Below are 6,000 nucleotides of genomic sequence, written 5' to 3' on the forward strand. Positions count from 1 at the left end.
GGTGTAAAACACTATTGCATTTCTAACCTATTACACCAAATATTACATTAAAAAGAATATTCTTTAGAATATTCTAGTTTTTTTTCTTTATTGTAATAACCAACAATTAATCTATTTCACTCATTATTTATATATATATATTAATTAAATATTGGGAATGATATTTTTATTAAATAATAATTATTTTAAAAATTATACTAATTTAATAAAATTAAACACTTATTTAATCAAATAAACATTACATTAATATAGAAAACATTACTAATATAAAATGATACAACAAAAAAAAAAAAAAAAAAAGACCACACAACAAAAGTAAAATTCCATATTGATAGTAATTTAATTTTCCGAATTAGTATATCTTCTCACAAATGCAATTAATGCATTTCGAAGAGCATGGTGAACCTTTGTATCCTTGATTTCTATTTCGAGCAAAAAAATTTTGAAACTATTCAAGAAATAAAATGATAAGAAGTTTCAAACACTATGTTTGAAACTATTCAAGAAGAAAATTGATAGCTCGCTGCTATTTTCAATGGGGCAACTCAGTTAGGACACGAAATTATAAAACCAAATGAAAAAATTGGCCTTTGGCAGAATATCGAGAAGATAACAAAATTTTATTCAAGGATTTAAATTCCATAACCATCCAAGTCTACCTGAGTTTTTTTTTCAAAAAGTATAAAGAATTATGCAAAAAGAGCTCAACAATAAGGTTAAGGATCTCAAAATAACTCTAGTTTTTTCTAATATTTTAATGATCTTACGGATCCGAAATTAACTACCGAATACTAATATTGTTATTTTAGTTTGTTGTATTTTCTTTTAATTTTAGTGTTTTTAAATTAGTGTTAATTTTTATTTGAGTTATTGTAGTTTAATATTTACATTAAATAAAGTTTTGTTTTTAATTTTCATATTTTTTGAATTATATCATTATTATGAATTAATATAAATAATAAAAATTAACTTAAATACAAATACATTTTTTTTCTTTATAAACAATACGGATGAACTGTACTGCACCAAATTTTTGGCGTGACAGTGTTCAACTGCACCAAATTGGTGCAGCAAACGGCGGCTGCATTAGAGCAGCAGTTTCACACCAAAATAGCATGGGTTAGAGATGCCCTCCAGCCACCCATACAACACTAATCCCCCCTATCCCATTCCCAATCCCACCTAGCCTCTATTCCATTGAATCCCACCCAATGTCACAGCCTAGTGCAACTGCCGCGACCACATAATAGCTGGTACGATTTCTTGGTGCTTATTTTTTTATTATTATTGGTGATGGTTTGTTAATGGTACAATTTGATGGGTGTTTTTTTTTGATGTTAATTTGAGTTTGATTTTGGTAATCTTCTTGGTATTAGTGCATTTGAGTTGTTTATGATGATATTTTCTATGAATCGAGGTGGGATGTGGGTTCAGACTTTTGAGATTATTTTCTTTTTGGGTTTCTTGATTTTAATTTGATAGTGTTTATTTGTGATTAATTTTTGAACGAAGAGCAATATGCTTATGATTACGATTGAAACTTATATAATTACCAGTTAAATAACTATTTACTGTCCGTTTTTGGGACTTTTGTTACTCAATTAGCCTTAAAAATTATAATGAAAAGTTTGACTTGGATCAAAACCATTAACCCATATCTCACTCACCCACCGTAGCCGCCATTTTCCATCTGAAAATCTCGGGTGATAAGACAAGGTTGCCGTGTGGCGGGCCGCAATGGCCTTGAGTGGCGAACGCAGGCCATCCGCCAGCCTTGCGCGACTGCCGTGCCAGCCTTCTCTCTTGTCCCGGTTACAACCTTTTATTGTTCATTATTATTGATTTGCGTTTCGAACCTATTACAAGGTTGATGGAGGTTGGTTTGATTCAACTGTGCGATTGGGTTTGGTTTAATGTGTGTTTCCAAAGATTGTTGGTGGCTGATTTGATTCAAACTTATTGACTTGTTTGATTTGTGTTTCTAACGGCTGCTTCGGTTCATTTGGGTTCGATTGTGTAATCTGTAAGGTGTATATTTGAAGTGACAGTAATTATTTCTTATGGGTCAGGCTACGCGATACAAATTTTTGATATAAAATATTAACTATATTGAATGATATATAGATGACAAGTTTTTATTTAATAAATAAAATAATTTTATTATAGATAAAACATTTGTGTTCCTTCCTTATTATTTTATTTAGTTGAAATGTAGTTTTGGATTTTGACATTTAAAGAGGAGGAGGGTGGTTTGGGACTTGGGAGTTGAGTGTATTTGTGAATTTTCAGTGAATAATGACGTTTACTGCAACCCTGGGACTTTTATTTTTTTAAAATTATTTTGTCGGTTAGACTGCAGGTGTAGTTAGTATTACAAAGAAATTTGAGGATTTTATAGAGATTTGCAGCCGCTGATTTCCAATGGAATATTGTGGTGTTACCGTGTTACAGATAACTAGAGCCTTTGTAGTTGAACCTCCGTTGAACATACAATTGAAGAAGTTGAGCTCTGCTCCGGTCGCAGAACCCTCCAGAAACTTGGTATTAAGGTTTGTATTTGGTTGATCGTCGGTTCAGATGCAAAACAGGTAAATATTTTATTCAGTTGCAGTACATAAAACATTTTAAAGTTTTTTTTAAGTTGTTTAATAAATAATATTCAGTAGCTTAACCACCGTTAATTACCAGTTGGAAGGATTGTGATATTAACGGGTTTGGAACAAACCCAGATCCGGATCACATTTTATTTTCTTACCATGTTTGGAGAGTAGACCTGGATCCTGATCAAGAAGATAATAATTAAATTAGTGGTTCATATCCAAATAAATAGAAAAGAAATCAGAATTATATGTTCTTTTATAGATTTTATTCTCTGATTTTTGTTTTTCTCCCGAAAGACTTTTTTCCTTTCTTTGCATTGTTTTATTGAGAGTTATATGAGCTTCTTGTATGTGCTATTTATTGCAGTTTTCTAATGTTGTAGGGATGAAAACTACAAATCCTATTATATTATAAGGTCAGTTCGGTATGCCGTATTGCATTGTACTGTTATTGCATTATGGGTATTGTATTGTGTTGTTGTGTATTTTGGTCCTGTAATCTTTTGTTTAATCTTTATTTATTTTTTATTGTTGTGAAAAAGAAAAGGATCGGTTTAAAAAAACACGTCACAACCATAGAAAATCTACATAGTTTCATTAATACGATATACAAGTACGTAACACCATAAAACTGATACATAAATAAACAATCTTAGTTCTACCATGTTCAACCAGTCACTACTTAAAGAGTAAAAATCCGAATTTCATGACACTTTACCCATGAATATTAAATACTTTATATTCTCACATCCTCTTATAACCTTAAATTAATTGGTTCTTACCTTAAGTAGTATTTGAGACATTCTATTCTATAGAATTTATATTTTATACTAATAGATCTCGTTTGCTCTATTCCTATTAGTATTAACCTTAGAACAATTATGTTCCTCTTTAAATTAACTTCCTCAAGAGAGACAATTTTACAAGGAAACAATTGGGAGAATGACTTGCATATCCTAACAATCTCCACCTTATGAGTTTTTTGTTATATCGATGAACAATGAAGATAACGCTTCACCATCATGACATTTAGTCGTGCAAGGTAACCATGACAATTTTGACCGCTAAGAGCTGAAACCACTCCACCTACAACTTGAGTCCGTTTGTCTGTCTCTCTTGTGTTTTCACCATCTTGAAAAAGTTCTCCAGCTTGTGACCTTGCTTGACATTACAAAGGCAGCCTCAGGCAAGGTCATGGCCTCAGAAACTTAGGATCGGGGGAGTTTTTAGGTGATGGTTGGTTGCTGGCTTCAGGCTTGGGGTGGTTGTGCAGTGGTGGGGTCGGGGGAAAGATGTGGGATTTGCTCTTTCACCCCATGCTATTAAATCAATTAAATTTCTATTTAATACTTTCCATAGAAGGCAATGCCAATATTCAATACATACGGCATACTCAACATGGCCATTATAAAATGTTCAATTATACACAACTCATTTGCTAGGACAAAAGGATATGCAACTCATTTGCTAGGACAAAAAAGGATACGGAACTCATTTGCAAGAAAAGATACCAAGGTACTAAAGTTTATAATATTTTACTATGCCAATAGTAATATTTGTTGGATATGGTTCATACTTACAATAAGGTACTAAAGTTTATATCATTTTACTATGCCAAATATGTAATACTTGTGGATACGGTTTATACTTCGCATAGACTTGACGGATTATGGTTTACACCATCTTATTTGGGGATCCTTTATTGGAATGAAGAAGAGTGAACTGGTGATACTTTAAGATTATTGTATCCTGCGATTTCTGAAACTTAATAAAATACTCTATTTAATGCTGAGCGTAGTTCCTTTACTGGAACGAACCAGGGTAAATCGGTTGTCCTTTATTCTTTTCTGTTTTTATTATTGTGTGTTTTGGCCTGTGTTTGCAACAATATTGTTGCATTCTTCACTTTGCTACTAGTTATTTGGCATTCTATTGGAATTTAAGATCATTGACCTGTGTTAATAGCACTAATTTTTTGTTCCTATAATTTTTGTGTTTATGTGAACCTCCCTTACCACAAGCCTAATTGCTAAAAGGGAACAAATTAGCTTTAGTAAATGGTATTTTATCTGACAAACCTTGACACCTGTCAGGGTTTAATGTGGATTGTGGAGTGTGAAATCATCAGGTATTGTTTTACATTTCTCACACTATTTACCATGCCAATATGTACAAATTTTCATATCGTATTGTAATCAACATGTCATTATCATATATATGCAGTATTTATATTAATAATACAGTATTGTACAAACTCTACTATTTGTAAAACTGCGCTGTTCTGGCAATGTCAAACCCAAAAAAGTATTGCCACAATAAAAGCACGTTTTATTTAGCTGAAATGGATCAAACAAGCTATTGAATCAAATGACTACTTGATACATAAGAAGATATATTTTAGTTGATGTTTGATTTGCATTTAATCAATGTTATTTGAACCAGTCATCATTGCTAATGTCATGGTTGGTGAGATCAAGTTATTTTTGTGAGTACACTCGGAACATCATGGATGGATGGACTGTTGTCAACAAAATATGAGATTTTTTAATTTTATTGAAGCAGCGTGTGTTAGATGATGGGTTTGTGTGAGATATAATTGTGAAATAAGACGCTTGTGGTTTCTTTTGTTAGTCTATTTCAAATTCTGGTTATACAATATTTGATGTACCACCATTCAATAAAAGTTTGCGTTTGTATGGTAAAATGCTTGTTTTCTACACCTCATGACACGGGTTCGACATCTAGCTCTTCGTTTATTATGTTTTAAATTGTTATACAATAACTGATAAACATAAAGTCATTAAATTGTTGTTCGCTGCATGTTCATCAAGGTCAAGTCAAGTGTTTGAGTACATGCAGTAATAAATCTGATCATTTTATATAATTATAGTTTGTAAGGTATTTTGTCATTTTACCTAACAGTTTTAGTAAGACCTTAACATAGTAGACAGTACACAAAACGCAGGGGTGAAGAGTTTTTCTCTTGAAGTTGAATACTAATATTTTTAGGAGTAACTCGCAATATCATTGGATGTATGGAGTGTTGGTCAACAAAATAAGATGTTCTTCAGTTTTGATTGCATTTAACTAATGTTGAGGTCTATTGATGCGAATTTTCACACCAACAAAAGTGTGCAAAGCTTCAGAAAGTTTGTACAGAGGATCTTTGCAGACTGTGGAATGGATGGATTTAACGAGATTTATGTGTAGAAAATGAGTAATGTGGCTGAGTGATGAAGTGAAAGAGTAAATGAAAGATAACAGAAACTATTTTAAAGTGGTTTGGAAGTAGTAAATAATTCTTACTACGGTTTTATTTTATTACTGAGATTATAAATATGAGTAACTCATTATCATGAAACTTTTTCATGTCTCACATAAGGGTAAAAACCCTTATTGA

This window comes from Pistacia vera, unplaced genomic scaffold, assembly GCF_008641045.1.
Source record: "Pistacia vera cultivar Batoury unplaced genomic scaffold, PisVer_v2 Contig357, whole genome shotgun sequence".
NCBI lineage: Eukaryota > Viridiplantae > Streptophyta > Magnoliopsida > Sapindales > Anacardiaceae > Pistacia > Pistacia vera.